The following is a 22,247-nucleotide window of genomic DNA, read 5'->3' as shown; positions in this document are numbered from 1 at the left end:
CCTTAGGTCCACTTGGTGAACCCTTATCATCCCCTTGAATCACAACATTTTTTTTACCTTGCCTACTTTCAGAGGATCTACATTCAAAGGATCTATGCCCTTCTTTAACACATCTAAAACAATTACCATGAAATCCACCTCTAGAATAAGAATTACCTCTTCCTCGGTAAGATCTAGTACCTCCTCGGTATGAAATACCACCTTTCTAATTGATTTTTATTCATCATTCTTCCATTTAGATTTTCCCTTATCTTGCACATAATTTTTAGATCTTCTACCTTCTCCATAAGATCTACCTTTGCCTCTCTAGAATCTACCACCTTTACCTCTTTGTCTTTGTTCATACTTCTTTGTCAAGATCTCCTCAGCCTTCAAGGCATATTGGTATGCTTCTTCCACACTTTCCAACTTCATAAAACTTATTTCATCTGGAATTCTAGATCTCAATCCATTAATGTATCTTTCAATTTTCTCAATATCATCATCCACATGTCTAGATCTGATATTAAATATATAGAATTACTCAGTGTGCTCTTTCATAGTCATGTCCTTTCAACCTACTAGCTAAATTTTTTTTCCTTCCTATTATCAGGTGTGTTTTCATACTCAAATAACTTCTCCATTTCAAAGATCCAATCTAACATAGCATTGGTATCCAATTTTCCATCATAAGCAAAAAATTTGATAGCAAGCTTTGAACTTTCCCTAGACAACACTCACAACAACCTTGTTTCATCTTGGTCTTCTCCAGGTTATAGATTAGGATTTGGTGCCACTACTTCATCATCATTTACATCATCAAGATGTGCTCCTCTCCTTTGGTCTATCTCCAAAGCATTTAATCTAGCTTCAATTTGTCTCAAAGTATTTAATATTGCATTATCAAAATTTCCTCTACATCAAACCATCTTTACAAATCAAGTTCTTGGAAGATCATAACCCTCTCCAAGTTATAGGTCAAATCCATAGATTTGACACCCTACAAGCAAATTTGAAATAGGGTTCTACATGATCCAATCACCACAAGGAAGAACCACAAGCTCTAATACCACTTGACCTGTGTAACTAATGCCAAAGGCATACCAACCTATCCAAACCACCTTGAAAGAGTTAACATAGTGGAAAGAAAAAAATGAGCAACATCAAGGAGGGAGAGAACAAAGATTCTTTATTGGTTGATGAAAATTTCATCATACATGCCTAGTTGTGAGGCCTTCTGGGTTACGGCCAGATACCAAAATCAATTACTAAACTTGATGATCCCACTTCACATTCTACTTCTTACTTTCTTCTCTAAAATCTCCTAAAAATATATGAATTCTATCTAATCTCCCCTAACTTTAAGCCTAAAAACCTTATTTGTACTTGCCAAAACGGCTTACAGAACATTCTAGAAAATAGAGAAGCCACGAGTCATCTTACATCCAATACTAACCATCTATACCAAAATTAAATGTGAGAAAAGTCAGCCCAAACTGGAAACAAACACAAAATACTTGAAAGAATACTTTGGAAATACTAGCACTCAGCATCTGCATGAACTCACCATCCAAAGGAAATCACTCAAAAACCAAAGATCACTCGATAATCATACTAACTCAGCAACTGAAGGATCGCTCAGCAACCAAAGGCCACTTGAAAATCACACTAACTTGGCATCCAAAGAATCGCTTGACAAGTAAAGACCACTTGGAAACCAAAGATCACTTAGAAGCAACTATGAACTTGGCATCAACAAAAAATTGGTGCTCAGTAACAACTAAAACTCGGTAGGAACTACTAGAAAAGAAACCAAAAAATGCAGGATTACAAGGCAACCCAAGATGCTCGTGCATCGGATTGAAGCATGTGTAAATGTTAATTTTAAAGATATGAACTCCAAGTCACAAATATTCAACATTTGCATGATATCGTCATGGACCATGATCATACAAATATTATAGAACATGATTTTCATTCAAAATTACTATTTTTTAATTAACATGTAAAGATCCCACTTAGCCAACATTTTAATTTCCAAATTTGTAAATTACTAATCTTATTAAGTCAGATCATTTATACATAAATAAAACATATATTCCTCCTCATCACTAAGTTTGTCATTGTCATTATTGATCCATTTCCTATTAGTGTTTCTTTTCTTATTCTTAGAAGTTGACTGATGAAAAAAGGTTGTATTCTTATCTCCTTCCAAGAGTTATTGAACCCTAGATATTTTTTTGCAAAAGACTTCTTTTCTTCCAATCACTTTTTTCCTTCCCTCCGACACCCCTATTCCTCCTTATTGGTAGCCATTGAGAGGTCTCCTTCCTCCATCCTCCCTTGTAATTCCTCTAGCTTACTTTCAATCTCTTTTTTCTATTTGAAGATATCTCCAATATAATTTTTATTTGACTTGATAACCTTTGTTCATATTATTCCTAGCTTCCTTGCTATACAAAAAATAGTTGTCCTATGTATTTTTGTGCTCCACCAACACTTAATCTAGTCTCTAAACTGAGGGTATGAATTCCACATTATTTCATAGTGCAAGGTTTTTATCTTATGGAAATCATTGGTAACTTAGGTGAATAGAAGCGTAGAGTGGTATGAGACAAACCTCAAGAATCCCTAAAGGGAAGTATATGGAAAGAAATATGATCCTACAAAAATGAACACTCTATCAAGTCTTATGTGGATAAGATTATTTCTCATCTTGTTATTAGACCAGGTGGATTAGACTCCCTATAGCTCACCATCAATGAATTCATTTCCACTTATTAAACTCTCTAGATCCTACTTGTTCTTTGAGACATCATCCATTGCACCCTTCTTTTTTGAGGGGTATAAGGGGTTGTTAAAATATCCCACACACATGAAACACACATCCTTCTAGTTCTTCATGCATCTAGAGGCTTCTTCCTAGAGCTAGATTCATCCTTTGCTTGTGTTCAAAGAATAGAAGTTTAGTAACACCTAGTTATTCACATCCCCATTGAAAAAAATTGCAATGAAGTGGGGGTGGTAGTGGAGCTCCATACCATTGAGATTATAAGGGTTTTACATAGTAGAAATCTGCCTGATGCACCAGTGGATTCAGTATAGACATATTTTTCTTCTTTCCATGTATAGTTGGGTATTTTTTGAAAATCATGTTTACTCATCTTAACTTCTTGCATGAGAACTGTACCTATCTTATGATCTTTGATCATAGATTTCAAAAAAAATTGTTTCCTCACACTATTGAAGCCCCTAATATTCTATGAAATTAATTTTGATTCTTACCTATTTGGGTACCCTCCAAGGTTCTTTTTGACCCATTAGCGATGTCCTAGGAGGTCACCTTGGCTCTTACAACCCTAGTTGGATAATGTAGTGCAACGCTGGGGAGTGCCCAAAGGAGATGTCCAAGCTCTTGCCAATAACCATACAATAGAAACACAACACAAGATAACAACAATGCAAAATCTGATACCAAATCATAACTCTTTATTTATAAAGTATCTATTTACATGCAATACACCTTAATGTAAGGCCTTCTAGGTTAGGGCCAAATAATAAAAAAAATGACATCATTCTAACAAGGTCTACCAAGTAACACATGACAACTATTCATATTGATAATATCATAGAACACTTGATCCTTATACTACCCAATCTATAAATCAATAAGGCATTGCCTTCTCATTTCCAAAGCATGCTCACCTTGTAACAAGCCAATCCTATAAGGATGATGATGTCTCACTCTCTTCAAACAAAATTTCTAAAGCATCTCCTCAGCAACAAGGTTATCAATACTACCGCCATCCACAATCATCTTGTAGAATTTGTCAATAAACTGACAACAAGTCTTGAACAAACTAGTCCTCTAACAAGAATCCAATGTTCTCTGACCCACTAGTACTCATTGAGCTATCAAATTCTCTCCTTGCTCAAGCTTACTATTCTGTACTTCAACCTCATTTACAAGAGTAGCTATCCTACCAATCACACATTAAAAATTATATATGCTCTTCTTTGCTAAATTTGAAACAATTACCTCTAAATACACCTCCACCTATCCCCCTTTTCTAATCAATAGGTTCTGGTTCACCTTCTCCTTTCCTCAAGGATTACCTTGATATTTCCTTTTTATCTTCTCTTATACTCTCAAAAAATACTGATTAGAATCCTCCACTAAATAATTATTCAACATACCAACCTCATTTTAAATATTTAATCTTAAACCATTAATGTACCAAGCTACCTTCTCCTTTGACTAATCTTTGTGCCCAGACTAAATAGTCAACTTATAGAACTCCTTAGTATAATCCTTTATAGTCATATCCTTCTGTTTCAAATTTTGCAACCTCTTAAACAACTCAAGTTCATAATCAATAGTAGTGAACTTAGCCTTCATTTTAGTCACCATCAATCTCCAATTAGAGATCTTCATTTCACCTTTCAACTCTTTATCTCTTTTTAGTTCCTTCCACCAAAGAGTACCATGTCCCTTCAACTTAGTTTGTGCCAACCTCACTCTGAGTGGATCCTCAATATCCTCAAGCTCACAGTAGTCTTCCAATTCACCAATATAATCAATCAAGTTTTTGGGATTCAAAGTAACTAAGAAATTATAAACCTCCATCTTATGCCTCAGCTTTAACTAAGATCTCGGTCAAGAAAACATACTAGCCCTAATTCCAATAGGTCTATCCATATGAACATCTTTGTCCTCACCACTTGATCTATAAACTTCAAAGTCTTTGGAAACTTCCTGATAAATACCTTCAATACCTACATGCCTAGGTATACCACCTAAAGCATTCACGATTTCAACAATCATGACACTTTTCATCAATGCAATCTTAGATCTAAACTCTGCTCTCATCTTCTCTAATATTTTTTCTTCCATAACATCACTAAGATCATCAATCACCCTAGGGTCCAATCTTCTTGGAGGCATCTTCCAAGATTTTCATAAACCCTAAGCAATAGATCCACAAATCTTGAAGATCAATCGGCTCCACCAAATCAATGTTATCCAACCCACAATCCTAGTGCAAACTACTTCAACATTAGTGATCTATCTACACACCTAGGAACAACCTTCACTCTAATACCACCTAATATAGTGCAAGGTCAAAAAATCACCAAAGGAGATGTCCATGCCCCTACCAATAACCACATAACAGAAATACAACATAAGATAACAACAATAGAAGATTTGATACCAAATCACAAATCTTTATTGTTTACATGTAATATGCTTGATTGTAAGGCCTTTTAGGTTAGGGCCAAATAAAAAATAAAGTAAAATAATAGTTCTAGAAGATCCCACAAGATCTAACTCACAACACTAATCTCAACTAGTCTAGATCTGCACTCTAGTAGAAACCTCCAAGGAAGATCTCAACTTGTGCTAGAAAGCCACCAAGTAATCTCCTTGTTTTCCAAGCCACAACTACTAGCTTTTCAAAGTTAGATCCTCCACTTCATCTCCTTCTCCAAGCTAGATAATCATGACTCAAGACTCCATAAGACCCCTTACTAATACCCAACTAAGCCACAAGTTGGGCTAGCAATTGTAAATTAAATAAAACCCCTTGAATTAAATGCAAATTTAAGCCACAAGTTGGCTCACAACAAATGTTAAATACAAAATGTTAACCCTTGCATTAACCTGAAGTTAACACATGATAACTACACAAAAATACTCAGAAGAAGCCCTAAGTTTACAACCAAGGTTAAATGCACATAGAAGAGATTACCAAGACCACTTATATGTCCACACAAACTCCCAAATTAATCCACATCATGATCACATGCTAAATGCACTTAAAACTCTAGTTGGCACCAACAAACTTCCAAGTGACAACAAACTCCCAAGCATTATCAAGTAACCAACACATGCCAAGCTACTAATACATGCTGAGTAGCCAACACATGTCAAATGACCAATACATGTTGAGCACAACAGTGAGTGCTAAGCAACAATATATACCAAGGTCTTCAGCGACCAAGCCCCTTCAATGACCAAGTACCTCACATAACACTACTTTTAACAACAATCGAGGACCCCTCCTTGATTGAATTAGTCCACAATACCAAAGCCAAATACCTACAACATGGAGGATCACAAGAAGGCCTAAGATGCTCCTACATCATTAGAGACATTCCAAGTGTTTTCTTCAAGACCAAATCAGTCTTACCTTGGCCACACCCCTTCCAATTGGGTTATTGCTAGCACCCATCTCTTCCCAAAATGATAGCTAGAATTGAAGATGGAGAGACCACATTTGAGGGAAGATGAAGCTCTATATAAGGAAGACTAACCATAAGAGTCACATATGATGAGAAGTGACTCGACCCATCTTTGTCACCCATCCCCACACACATCTCCTCTTGATGAACTTGTGTCACTCTTTCCTCAACACTTTGAGACACCCATATCTCAATAGTTTGGACCACCCTTTCCTCACCAACATCATGGATATGAAATCCTCATTCCTCAAAGAGATCACAAGCCAAGGTCATCCTTTCATCCATAACCTCCATTAGAACTTATCCTTCCTCTAAGAGGTTACATAGTTCCTTATTAACTACTTTGGAGATAGCTTTATCTATCTGATCCTTGTCCCCTACCTAGATGACCTACCCAATATTATCTCCTTTCCATAGGGACTAGTTCTCGTTCATCTCTAAGGATTCCCCTTGACATCCCTCTGGGGCACCAGCCTCTTCTGTGGCTTCTTTCTCTTTACCAACATCTTTTTTTCTATGACCATCTTTACATTTAGAAACTACATGGTCATATTGTCTACATTTTTGGCAGTATAAGTCAATATTCTCATAACTGGTAGCTTGTCTCCAAGTTCCCCCATTTGGGTTCAAGATAATATATCTTGGGTGGGTATTTTTGATAGCCACATTCATGCAAAATCTAGAAAACCCAAATTGAGACTTGTTTTGGGTATCAACATCAACCTTAATGAAGTGACTGAAGGAGTCCCAAACCCATTGAAATATTTTATCATCGCTAAATTCTAGTAGTAGGACTAGAAAGTGAAACCAAACTGAGGCCATTATCTATAAAACCACTCCTAGATTGAATCAAAGTTTCTAGTTAGTCACAACCAAATTGGATTTCCTAAGTCTTTAGGAACCTACAAAAATCTAGTTCCAATCTTCTTTATTTGTAAATTTAAATGGGAACATTTCCCCCACCATGGTCATAACCATAATTGATCATTTTAACTTACGCATATTAGAGTCCCATTTTCTAACCATCTCTATGGAGGTTCTCAAGGATAATAATCTTCCAACAAAGCTTAGGGAGAATTCTTTGGAAATATTTGGACTAGAGTCCCTGTATTGAACAATGGGGGTAACATCAAGCATGGGGTCATAGTTTATTCAAACTATCAACATACCTTTCCATCTTAGTTTATGGTCAACCATTTTTGTCACATTCCCCAAGATGGTAGGCTCAACATGCTACAAAAATGCTAGATCTATTATCATATTTGATGAAGAAGAAGAGGTCAACCCCCCACCTCCAAATGTACTCCCCACATCGAGGCTCACCCCATTCAACATAACCAGCCAAAGGTTTGGGCAGACCAACTAGTCTAGATGGGTTGAGTTATCTCACAAAAAGGCTCCATTAACGACTAGAAAAAGGTTGTATAGCCATGAAGTTATTGTTAGATTAATTAATTAGTTTTTTTTTACCAAATATTTTTTAAGAATAGTAAATGGTCTCCAATCCAAAAAAAATGCCATTTTCTAGGATGTATTTCATGGAGTCATAAAGCATGGAACTATTAAATCATCATCATAGGATTAAACAAATCATAACATAAGATCAATCTAAGGTTGCAATCAATCTCAAAATAACTAATCATGTCTTAATTTTCACATAATGACTTGAGTAAAAAATACTCAACCAACTCAAAAATGTCATAAAATGTCGCTATTAAGTCCTACAGGACACATGTCTACAAAATTGGGTTATGAAAATCAACGAAAATCAAACCAGAGACTCTAGGAAGTGATGGTATAGTTGTTATATAGTAGTTATATTTTCTATAGCCCCTTATATTGTAGCATCAATAGATTCATTGATTCCAATGTAACTTTTCTAAATGTTAAGTCTCCTTCACAAAATTTGGTGAGTCATAACAAGGGGATACTTAGTTTTTTCTCTTAAGAATTTATTCACAAGAAGGAAAATTTATCTAAATTTATGGTTAAATAGAAACTACCAAAATCCTATATCCAAAAAATATATTATGAGGAAACCTTGTCTCTACAAGTATTCACACATTACCTATTCTTTTAATTTGCCTTTAAGACTCTACTAGATCTTGCCCTAGTATGTCAAAAAACACGTAGTTACATGATCAATACATTATGGTGCTAGTATATGAAATGGTAGGCACATATGTATGAGTACATGCATTAATATGAGTTTTAAGTTATTATGTAAACTATTTTTATTTGTTGAAATTTCAAATAAGAATTGTATTTTTAGCAAGAATGATTATTTTGAAGAATGCCTTTTTTTTTTTTTTTATCATAAGAAGAACACATATTGATTTTTTGTGTTGTTCTTATGATTTAAATATATAGAATGAAACATCACAAGAAATGAAGCATTTTCAAAGTCTAACCTTGTGAAACTACAAGGTAGTATTGGAACTCTCTCTCTCTCTCTCTCTCTCTCTCTCTCTCTCTCTCTCTCTCTCTCTCTCTCTCTCTCTCTCTCTCTCTCTCTCAAACACACACACACACACACACATAAAACTTTTTCATAAAATGATTATTTGATTCATGGGCATGTTTGTTTTACTAAAAGTGTATTTTCTAGAACTCTATGGTTATGTTGTGTTTTGGAAATAGTTAGTTCTTATGATTGCACCTTTTTCATTGAAATATTTAAAACATAGAGGTTACATCAATAATCATAACTAGGATGGATTTTCTTCTTCTTTCTTTTGGATAGGAAACTACATATTTTGATTGATGTGCATTTTTTTAGGGGAATGTATGTCACAATCCTCAATATCTCTATGTTTATTTAGTGTTTTGATCAAAATATACAAGAGCCTATAATACAATAGTAAATTGTGAGCCCCTCCTCGAGGAGGTCTTGGGTTCAATCTACTCAAGATTAATACATAATAATAGTTAATCTTAACAATAATAATAAATAGACTTGGCTTTGACTAATTATCATAATTATAAGTATCACTACCTCATAGAACATAATAGATAATTAGATAAAGGTTGAAGATATTTATAGCCTTTTCCTTCATTGTCTAATCTTCATGTGGTTGTCTATGTATTTGGATAGAATTGCCACAAAAATAAAATTTGTTAAAAATGGAGAAATTGATTTTCTTCCCTCCACTAATACAGTCGACATGTGTGTGTGTGTGTGTGTGTGTGGGGGGGGGGGGGGGGGGGGGGGGGGGGGGGGGCGCACACACATGCACATGTGTGTGTGTACATATATGGTTTGTCTTAAGAGTGTAGCAATTTCTCCTTCCTCTAGAACACTAGCATTAAGGAGCCACTTGAAAATTTTAATAAGTTTGGTAAACTCTTCATGACAGGATAATATTCAACCATCAATCAAACACCAACCTCATGCTGAATCTCCTCAATGCATCAAGGATGGAAATTTTATTTCTCAATTGACATTATGTTAAATAATATTTATTAAACAAGAGCTCTAAGAGAACTTGAGTCCTTGCCTTATGTTATTAGTTAGACATCTATAATTTTTAAATATTATAAAATATTAAATATAAGTGTAAGAAAGATTTTTTTAAGATAAATTAATTATAATTAAGTAATTTTGAAGAAATTTAATGAGCAACAATGACTAATTAATAAAATATAACAATGTTCTGAAATATTAAAAAAAAGTATAAAATGAGGCTCCAATATAGCATTGTTGAAAATATAATTTAAAGTAATTAATAAGTATATTACTTAATGTGAATTCAACTATATAATGATAAAAAAAATTCCCATTAATCAATTAATATATATACAAAATTTGTGAATAATGTTTTTTCAAAATAAACTTTATTTTGAACAATTAAATTTTAAATTTTTTAATTAAATCATAATTTCATTTTATTATTGTTAAGACTTCAAAGTGAAGATTAATTATTATTATTATTTATTAAGCATGAATAGATTCAAACCCAAGATGTCTTTGATAAGAGGCTCAAAATTTACCATTTTGTTTTAGGCTCTTGCCTTAAATCTTAATTAAATAATTTATTTGAATGTTTGGGAAATATTATTGTATAAATATATATTTATATTAATTTTAAAATTTAAATTAAATTTTGAAATAAATTTATTGATTCTCTTTTATATTAAGATAATTTTAAAGTTGAAAATTTCAATGAAATAATATATTTAAAAACTATTTTATAGGTCATCCAGATTGTAGGCAAATGAAAATTTTCATCTAGAATACTTTCTAAATATTACATTAAAAATATACATGAGTCTATAATGCAATAGTAAATTGTGAGTCTCTCCTCGAGGAGGTCTTGGCTTCAAATCTACTTGAGATTTACACATAATAATAATTAATCTTAATAATAATAATAAAATGTATAATATATAATTTTTCCTTTGGTCAATTACCTATAATAAAAAACAAATTTAAAAACTTTAGAAAAATCATAATCATCACCGCCTCAAAAAATATAATACATAATTAGATAAAGGGTTGAAAATATTTATTGCTTGTTTCTTCATTGTCCAATCCTCATGTGGTTGTCTATGTATTTGGCTGGAATTGCCACAAAATATGAAAGGGGTGTTTAAAATGGATGAATTGATTTTATTTTTTCCATTAATACACTCATCAAAATTTTCACTAAGTGTAGTGAGCTCATTCCAACTGACCATGCATTCAAGCTTAACAGTTTTCCTACCAAGTTATTGATAGATCAATATGCAAAAATCAAACACATAAGATCACACACAACATAGTGATTTGCACGGAAACCCAATTTGGGAAAAAATACAAGTAACATGCTACCTTGCTTCTCACCCTTCTAAAGTGATGCCCTATGAAAGGCCTACCCTGTTAAAGGCTACAACACACTATTAGATGTGACCTAGCTAAGGGATTTCAAACACCCTGTTAGGAGTGTGCCTGGTTATAGGAGTTTAGAACATTCAACTTGGAATGTCACCTTGTTAAAGGATTTCTGAATGGATGTTAGGCCAATCTAAGTCCATAGGATTTTTTTTTAACTGATACAATTATAAGAGAGTAAAAATTAAGGGCTTTTGACTTGATACAACTTACAACTTAACTTGCAGATTTTAGATCACAATTCATCTCACAAATTTGCCTGAATTTCAGTCTCTGTAGTTCTAACAGCTTTTCCTCCTTTCATGTTCTCTCTTCTTGATTCTTCTTGCTCGTTGTGCCAATGCAATGTCTTCTTTGTGGTAGCTTATCAAAGTAGAGTCTCTGTGCCTTCTTCTTTGGCACTTCACACTCTAGCCAACCACTCTCTAACCACATGCTTCAATTCTTTGACCTTCAACTTCTTAAGTAGAAGTTTGGAATACATTTCCTACTCTATTCTTCCCACTCAAAACTTGGATTTTAATTTATTAGATAAGATACGATGTATCTTTCTCTCCATATTTTTTCTTCTAGAAACAACATTTGGAATCCACCTATATTCACCTAAAAATAGTTAACCTAGAATTCTATAACACCAACTCACCATCCTTATCTTCCACCTGGTTCACAAAATTCAAGGTAACAATCTTATCATCTTAGATCTAGTGAATCTTTGACTTTTCAAAAAATGCAATAGCTCAGCATTATTGAAATACTAGTGCTTGACACATACTGTGTTACTCCGCACCAACTAAGTTTTACTGGTGCTCGACACCTATTACATTTTCCTTGCTTGGCACCTAAACTTTGCTTGACACCTACTATTTGCTTAGTACCTAAATAATTTCAATTAGCACACACTAGATTTTGCATTTTCTTGACACTAACTGAATAATCTTCTTGGCACCCACTAATGAATTTAGTCAAGCTTTGTAGACAACCTTGTTACGATTCTCCAAGCTGATTAACCAATTTATCACAATGCTAATAAGTCAAATGCCAAAAGGAAAACTTTTTATCATTTCATATCTCCTTCTTTATTGGTACATACTTATTCCTCTATTTTTCTCCCTCTTAGATCTGTCATTCTGATTTCTTTTCTTTTGCTTCTCCCTCTTGGCTACTATTTCCTTTCTATATTTTCTCCCTCTATAGATTTGATTATATAGATTTTCTAGTTCTCCCTCTGACGGATTAGTTTCTATATCTCCCTCTAATATTTTATGATTAGTTTCTGCTATTTGATCAATTACTATATCTCCTTCTTTGACAATAATGCCAAAGACTTAGCATCTTTAATTTTGTAGATATAGACTTTGCAACTTCCAACTTCTCCCTCTATCACTATGCTTGTGACTAATTTGGAATTTCAGCACTTTAGTACCCTCTGCATCAACTTATATCATTTCAACAATCAACATATTTGATGTAGGGCATTTTTTTTGTTGCTCAAATAGCTTGGTATAGGGGCTTTACCCCTAGCTTACCTCTAAGATACTCTAATTCATCTTTAGGTAATGGCTTTGTAAAGATATCAAAAATTTTATCCTTTGACTTGATATATTCCATCTTCACTTTTTTGTCTTCCACTAGTTCTCTTATGTAGTGATACTTAATTGCAATGTGCTTGGTTTTTGCACGCATCATAGGATTCTTGGATATGTTGATGGCACTTGTATTATCACAGTGCAGTATCACTAGCTTAGTTATCTCTTCTTTTATTCATTTTAATAGGTGCTTGATCCATACAATGTTGGTACAAATTGTTGGTGTTTTTATATGATGCTAAAACAGTGCTAAAACTACTAAGCGACAATAGGCTTAATACCGAGATATCAGTACATACACAACCTAAAGAATAGCCAATTCTCATTAAAACTTGCATATGCAAAGTACTAGGACCCAACTTCAACAAAACCTTAGACGGTTTTCTACTCTTTTGGCTCTGTAAAAACCAGGGCGGGTGTACCCGGGGATGGTTCAAAAATGGAACAATTGTATGAGAATTATTCTTAGTTTCATTTTGATTCTCATTTCTAAATCTTCAAACATATATGTAACTCTTACCGAATTGGCAAACACATCCCTTGAACAGATATGGCCAAGAAATCTTCTATAGCTCTGCAGATGTTTTCAACAGAAATGGCTAAATGAAGCTAAAATGATTCATGCAGGAAAGTGCTGGCCAACTTCGAATATCTTACAAGAAATAAAAGTAAAAATTGATTATATTATGTACTTTGAAAAAACCAGTCATAATATACTTCTCTTTTGGCTGAAATACTTTCGAATAGTGCCTAATCCATTGGGAATTCAGAGTCTATAGTAAATTCTTAGATCTAATTTGTTGCTTTGCAACAAATTCTTATCAGCAATTCTTACCAGAATTTATCATTCAAAAATCCTTTTTAACACCTAACCAACCTCATCACATTCATCAGAGCCTTTATTTAATCCATTGAATTAATAGCAATAAAAATTGGATGTACAACCTTACTATATTGCAATCAATTGCATAAGCTTTTACTCACACAACATCAAGGTAGCTAAGTATTTAAAAGGAGACAAAATTTAGAAAGAACTGATATGGGGACAGTTCATAATTTGTATTCATTTCCTTTGAAAATGGTATATCCTTTACAATAGACCCAGAAAGACCTTTAGAAAAGAAGCACAGTTCTTTCTACATTCATCTATATCTCAGAAATTTTGACAGAAAAGTATACTACAAACTTGATTTCCAAATGTTTGGACCAAAAACAGAACTAAGCACAATACTTAGTAAAAACAAAAATCGGACCATTCTTTAGCCTTGGGATCTCACTTAAATAGTGTGAGATGCAACAAGCTTCAGGCTAAAGAAGGTGATAGGTGTTAAAGAAAGACAAAAACAAAAATAACAGAAAGGTTAATTACAACAACATTTCTTGGCGGGTTCCTTTCTGTTATGCTTCTGAATTCTTGTGACAAGAGCACGATCTGACCTTACAATCATTCTTCACTTTCGGAGTACATACCCATGAGGTCTGTAAGTGATGTATCCTCTTCTATTACCTGTAAACTCACTTTAACCTGGGGATTTTCCATGTCATCGTTGCTGATTACAAGGGTAACTATTACTTTTGTATCTTCTTCTTCATTGTCTCCTAACATCTGGTCACTAAATCGATTTTTCCACTTATTAAAAGTATCATCATCTGGCCAATCAAAACTTAGAGTTTCTCTTTGTATCTTTATTAAAGAATTTTCATTTTTCTCTAAATCATCAAATTCTTTTATCATAGTAGTATAGTAAAATTGTACTTTTACCAGCTCCTCATTTGTGTTTACCCAAAACCAATGGCCAGTCTCACTGATGATGTTTATTATTCTGTTATCGAATAAATCATCCATTTCCCTTTTCCATTTTTCTTTTTCCTTTACTAGATCAACAGATTCTAAAGAAAAAGGAAATAGGGTGAATTTTTCAACAAGATATTTTGAAAAACAAAGTATTAATCTTCTCTGTAAAGAATCTCTTTCATTTTCAAAATTTTCTAACTTATTCAATAAATCAAAAATCTTTTCAACCTGATGATAAGGCATTTGGACTGTAGATATACATATAATTGTAACATCATTATTTCTCTGTCTCCATTTCTGTGCAAGAGAATCTAGTCCATCCTTTTCTTTATTCAACTCATCCATGAGGGTTACAATCCTTGTCAACTGATCATAAAAAGTTGACCATTGTATTTTATCCCTCAAATATGTCACACCCTGCTTCCATTTCTCTTCCTGCTGATTTCTAAATTCTATCTGCCACTCATGTAATTTGGTTTTTTCTGCTTCAAATTCCTCTGCAGTATAGAATTGGGGTCTTTCAGGGGTGTCAGGTATCTCAATAATAGGGGTTAATCCAACAGATGACTGTGGAGGATATGCAATTCTCAGTGTACTGGATTCTCCCACTTTCCTCTTTCCAAGTATCTTCTCCAATTGAGATACCCTGTTTTCCAGCTCAATTCTCCCTTTTACCTCTTGATTATAAGAATCCACCACTATTTCATATTTATTGTGCATATCAATCATTTCCTTCTCTTCTCTTTCTGCAGTGGCTAAGGCAAATTTAGAATAATCCACATTCATGTGGGCTGCCTGTACATTTGAAGTATCAGCCACTCTCCTTACAATGATACTCCCTATTAGTCCTGAATCATCAGGCTGTGATGAAGTAGTCTTGAATCCTCTTCTCAGGGACCACATAACAAGGGCAGCTTGATCATTGCTGAATGTTGTACCCAAGAATTCCTCTTTATTTGGATCGTGTAATCCTAAATTATTTGATACAGAATAAAAAATTAATGCATCAGCAATATCCCAATTGGGCAATAATAAAATATTTGCATTTTTTACCATCTATCTACCCTCATCAGGGGTTATATTCTGGAACTCTTACATCATTTGTTCCTTTATTTGGTTTTGAATGGAGGCCTCATCCATTTTTGGATGTTCTGTTTTCATATTCTTACACCTTTGCTCAAAAATGTGCATGTTTACCCTCCATGCAAACTGATGGAAAGCCCTAGATCTTACAAAACTGTTATCAGACAAAAATTGCTGAATGGCTTGTTCCAAAATAGGGTCCAATTCCCTTCCTCCGAAATCTGCTATAGTTAATTCAAAACTTGGCACAGGAGGTTCCTGGGGGTTCCCTTCATCAATTTCATCTTGTGTAACAAAAATTTCTCCTTGTGACCCCATTTGTTCGAATTGCTCATTAGTGAGCTGCTCTTCCTCGATTCTCATTCGGGTTTGAGAAGGTGAGTAACCTTCATCAGGGGACTCTTCCTCCCTTATTATTTTTCTTCTTTTGGGAGAAGGTTCAGGGGGTCTTTCTTCCAGGACAATACTGATGGATTCAACTATCTATTTTTCTTTGTGTACAATGGGCACCTGCTGCCGAACAATAGTATATCCTGTTTTCTTTCGTACCACCAGTGGACCCATTCTAATGTTGGGGGTGAAACCCAATTTTCTCATAACCTCTCTTGCTTTATCTGGAAAAGAATCAATAAAATGCTATTTCTTCTCATTCATTACTTCCATTATCTCAGAGAAAGTACTCATGAGCTTATTTATCTTATTTGCATTGGTTGCAGCATTACTAAGAGGACTATAATCTTTGTCAAAACAATTAATGAATTCCAAAACTTTTGAATAGACTCTCCATTTTTCTTTCTTTATTTCTTGCTCATGGAGAGAATATTCATTTCTTATTATATCTTCAGGAAAATAGAATTCATGCTGAACTGGATGAAGCTTGATTCTATATCTAAGAGCAGAGTTAAAGAAACCTTTTGTATCACAAAAATGAGCATGATACACTGCCATCTTATATTGATCCAAAATTTTGTGGAGAAAGATCCACCCTTCTTTAGTTATCACAAACTGGTGGGCTATAGTGCAAGTAGGAAAAATTGATCCTCTCCCCCTTTTGTGCAAAAAGGCCTCCTCCACTCCTCCCAACTGCCACAAAAATTTAGCTATCCCTACCTTTAAAGCTACCTGATAGGGTAGTACATGGGGTGTTCCTTTGAATCCATAGACCCTGATGACAGTTGAGACTGAATATGGGATAATATCTCCCCAATTATGTGAAACTTTTAGAATATGGTGTTTGTCCATAGGCCTAACAAGATGCATTAATGCCTTAGGAATTCTGGGATTATCACTCAATATGAGGCATCTTAGTTTGGAGGCAAAGTGCCTATCAAATCTAACAAAGCTAGCATTTTCTGCTTCCCAAGTCATGTCTGCACTCCATAATTGGACTGGCAGTGCCTCCCCCTCTTGTTCCCTATTTAAAACCATTTCTTTACCAAAATAAGTGGCCCCTTTAAAAAGAAACATATGCATCAATAGGGAGTACTGACCCCAAACCTTTTCCACCTTGCCCTTTGCAATCCCCACCAATCCCTGGTGAATCTCATTAGCCAAGTAAGATGCAAAATCAAAAATTATTTCCACACCAAAAGAGGACATTTGGGTGATCATATACATGAAGCTCACCGGTATAAAATCTTCTTCACCCTCTCCGAAGACTCTGCACAGGGTCCTATATATCTCTACTGCCCTGGCATTAAAGCATGATTTCTTGAATGGTACTTTAGAAGACGATGTTATGGTTGGGAGGCCTCCAATCCGACCTATGTGGGCTTTCAGTGCACCCTGTCTAACTATATCCCTTTTGGATATATATTCTTTTTCTAATTCTATCAAATTAATGGGCACATGATACATAGTGAGAGCTCCCAGACTGAAAACCTTCCTAATCTCCTCAGGAATGATGGTAACTAAAACCTCACCATCCATTCTTCTCACTACCTTAGTGGCTTGGTCATAATTTTTTGCTATAGCTTCAAGCAGGTCAAAATCCATAAACACACTGGGGACAACAAGCTTTCCAAGATCAAAATTCCATATATTGGCATGAGGGGCATATAACTTCCTTTCCGCAAACCATTTTTTGAATAAACGCAAACCAGTTTGAGAAGTTTGAGTATCCTGAACCCAATTTCCCTTATCATACAATCCATCAGCTATCCTTAACCTAGGGTTCAGTGAGGTTAACCTCTTAACTTGCACCGTTTCTATAGTAGACTCAAGAAGTAACTCAAGCAAATCATCATGCACATTTCTATCCAAGTAGTTTATTGCACCAGAAAATCCCTTCTTCAGAGGCATCTTGGGCTATCTTTTTAGAACTTAAAAGGTCACGAAGATGATGGTAGTTTTACTTACTTGGATTCTGTCTCTATTTTCCTCTGTATTCCTGCAAATTTTCCACAAACAGACAACTTGACAATTTTTATCAAACCTTGGCACGCTTTTCTTTCAGTAATGGCTTCTACACAAGAATGGCTCCAAATATTTTCTCGTGTGAAATGAAACTGATGAAATCTCTCTGTATTATACTCTATTTTTCCTCACGGATGAAGCTTTCTTGTCTAATTAATACAAAGAGTGGCACTACATTTTTCATTTAAAACTGTGTCATCGATCTTTAAATATCCTACGATCATGTGGTACAGAGAGAACAACTAGGAGTTATATTTGCCATGTCAGTTATTTTACCCAATGAGAACTTGCCACGTATAGAATTCTTTCTTTGATGGCGCTTATATTTGGACCCACTGACGACTGAGAACACGTATCAGCATGTCACTACTTCGTTATGCATAAAGAACGAGCACCTTGCCATGGGGAAGTAGCGACAATTGTTGATCAGATCCAAAAATGATCGAAAGATATGCTACAAGGCTTCTTAAGAAGGAAGGTGGCGGGCCCAACTAGCTATGTCGCTATAATTATCTCCCTTGCAACTTCTCATAGCGAGGAGATGACAGTCGTTGATCACTTACCAAATCAAAGGTGAAAAAGAAACACAAGATCTCCCGATTTATATTTTCTATGTCGCATGGCTTAACAAGTATGCAACTTGTTATAGCGAGGTAGCGAGCTCCGTTGATCCACTTCTAGCTGACGTTCAGGATTTTTTGTACATTCAATCAGATAGGCATTAATGAGAATAGGATCTCTGCATAGTTGGCACATGTCAAAATTTACCATTGTCATTTATCATTCCACGTCACCAAAGATCTTGTCGATCTTTTACCATTATACGGGGCCTCGCTAACTCACTAACGGTGAAGCACCTGAATTTTCCGATAGCGAGGTAGCGAGCTCCGGCACTTAAAAGGATTTTGTGTCAAAAAATGCAAGGGTTACCCAGTAATCACTTCTGTTAATTAAAACTGATTCTGACAATGGTATTTATGACTGGTCATGCCACCTGGTGTAATTATGATACAAGCAAGATGCAATGTCATCATCTTCAGATTTTCACTTGGCCTCACTACTTCGCTAACGGCGAAGTACCTAATTTTTTCGATAGCGAGGTGGCAAAAAGTTCGGAAAAAACCATCATTCCGGCTTTGATGTTAGATATTCTAGTGGGTCCCTATCCTTTTTGGAAGGTAACTTGCAAAGTGTACCTGCACAATAAATCATTTAATAAGAAAATCTTCGATCGCCGTATCTTCACTTTACGGTCCCGCCTCTTAAAATACTCAATACTCGTTACCTTGCTATACTTAATAACCATGCAACTTGTCATAGCAAGGTAACACCAATGGTAGATCTAGTCAGATCTGACGGTTGGGAAAAATAGGAAGAAAGGTAACCCGGGAGAAAAGAAAAGGAATGTAACAGCATATTCGTCTCTTTTGAAAATTCAAAATTTTGCGCCCGATAATTTATGAATAGAGATGATATAGGGTTTATATGATGATTATTTCTTATGGATGATTTATCCAAAACCCCATGCTTCACTTAGGAATAGAACATTTGACTTTTCTATGATTTAACTGAAAACTTCTACTACACAAAAAGTCAGACCAACAGTGGCTCTGTCTGGGGATGATAGACTACTTGAGTCTATGCAAGGATTCAAAATCTATGGGAGAGCAGACCACACATCCGATAAGGTGATAACTTCTTCAGAGAGCACAAAGCAACACACAAAAACAAAAAACCCAGTCTGTACAAGGATTTACAGAAAAAAGGACGACAGGAAACCCTAAAACTATTGTTCATGGAAGAAAATAAGTATTTTTTCAAGAAAAATACCTCTTCAAGAACTTTCCATGAACTGGCAATTCAAGAATATTATCAAATATATCTTTGATTATGTAAGAATCTTCACCCCAAGCATTCTCAATGAGATATGGGCCTAACCAAATGGGATCAAATTTTCCATGTTTTCCTTTATCTTCAATTCTGGCATTTCACATTAAGACTAGGTCTCCATTTTCAAATTTCTTGTTTACAGTTCTTTTATCATAGGGTGTTTTGACTTGCAACTGCAACTTTTGGTTCCTCAGAGATGCTTCTCTTCTGGCTTCGGTCAATCCTACCAATTCATCCATTCTTTCTTTCATTTCATAGTAGTATCTTCATCATATGACTGGATGTAATTGTATAGTCTCATCAAGTTGTTCTGGGGCATTCTAGCTTGAATTCCATACACTAAATCAAATGGAGCTACCCCAATTGCCTTCTTTACAGTTACTCTGTCAGCCCATATTGCCAACTGTAACTTGGAATCCCATGCCCTTTTATTATCGTCCAAGGTTCTCTTAATGATTTTCAACAGGCTTTTATTTGTGGACTCAGCTTGTCCATTCCCTTGTGGATGATATGGAGCAGATGATGTTCTTGTCATTCCATATTTATCACAAAACTTGATGAACTCCTCAGACCTAAAACACATAGCATTATCTATGAAAATTCTCTGTGGACATCCAAATCTAGAAATAATATTATTCAATAGGAAATTATTTACCACTTTACTTGTTGCATTTTTGGTAGGGATAGCCTCTACCCATTTTGTAAAGTAGTCAGTAGCAACCAGAATCCAAGAATAGCCAGTGCTAGACCCTGGGAAAATTTCTCCTATGAAGTCCATACCCCATTGTTGAAAAGGTGCTTGAGTTTCAACTGGCTTAAGTGGAGTATTTCCTGAGAATTTCAGCTTTCCAGCAAATCTCTGACAAGGATCACATTTCTTAACCATAACTTGAGCATCTTTGAACAAAACAGGCCACCAGAATCCAGCCCTCATTATCTTATGCGCAGTAGTTTTGGCCATGTAATGTCCTCCACATACTCTAGCATGCATTTCTTTCAAAATCTCTTTTGCCCTTTCTTTGTCAACACATTTCAACAGAACTCCCTCAAAGTTTCTCCACCATAAGTTATTTTGAACAATTACATACCTGATGGCTTGCAATTTAATATTCCTTTTTTCATTATCAGGCAGATAGGGAGGAACTTCCATATGTTGCAAGTAATGTATAACATTGGTGTACCAGTCACACTGGTCCATGTCGCAGAAGTTAGCTCTGAGATCATCATTTACCAGGTTTATCTGATTAGCTTCTAGGTTAGTTTCGGTCATGAGTTTGGCCAAACCTTGACCTCTTACTAACTTAGTTATCTGCATATCAATGTTAAATTCTTGGATTCTATTGATCCATCTACATCTCCTTCCTGACACTTCCTGCTAAGAGAATATATCTTTAACTACAGCACTAAGTACAAAAGCAATAATAGTAGCACCTACCAAATAACTTCTGAATGCTTTTACAGCCTTTACCAAAGCATATGCTTGTTTTTCATTTATTTCATACTTCAGCTCAGCATGCTGCAGGGATTTGCTGAAAAAGGCAATAGGGTACTCATACCCTTCTTGATTTTTCTGTAATAAAATTGCAGCTACAGTATGGAATGATGTAAAAGAAAAAAATATGCATGGGTTTTGCATAATCTGGGGTCCTCAACACTGGAGCATTCTTTATTGCAGTTTTTATATCCTGGAATGCTTGTGAAGGTTCACCATTCCAATCTATAACAGCTCCTTTCTTGAGCATTTTTGAAATGGGTCTACTAATTTCAGCGAAATTGGTAACAAACCTCCTCAAAAAATTAACCTGGCCAAAAAAGGACTGTATACCTTTTACATTTTTAGGTTTGGGGATTTTATCAATAGCTATTACCCTTTCTGGGTCTATTTTTACCCCATCCTTAGACACTATGTGTCCTAATAACTTTCCTTCTGTGACCCCAAATGAGCATTTCTTTGGGTTTAAAGATACCCCGTATTCCAGGGCTTTTATAAAAAAAATTTCCAAGTGTTTGCAGTGATCTTCAGCCTTGTTAGAATAGGCTGTAAGATCATCCTGGTACACAACCATAAATTTGTCAATATACTCATGAAATGCTACATCCATGGCTCTTTGGAAAGTAGCTCCTGCATTAATCAAGCCAAAAGGCATCCTCACATACACATATGTTCCCCAAGGGGTTGTGAAAGCTGTTTTGAACTGTTCACTTTCTTTTACCAGAACTTGATTATATCCAGAAAAGCCATCCATCATTGACATCAATTCAGAGCCGGTCACTTGTTGTAATATGCCTTCCATATTAGGTAAGCCATAATTATCTTTTAGAGATGCAATGTTTAGATTTCTAAAATCAACACAAAGCCTAATATCTCCATTCTTTTTTCTCACAG

Source organism: Cupressus sempervirens, chromosome 9 (genome assembly GCF_028749045.1).
Source record: "Cupressus sempervirens isolate cs-2001-9-10 chromosome 9, ASM2874904v1, whole genome shotgun sequence".
NCBI lineage: Eukaryota > Viridiplantae > Streptophyta > Pinopsida > Cupressales > Cupressaceae > Cupressus > Cupressus sempervirens.
This window is presented reverse-complemented; position numbering follows the sequence as displayed.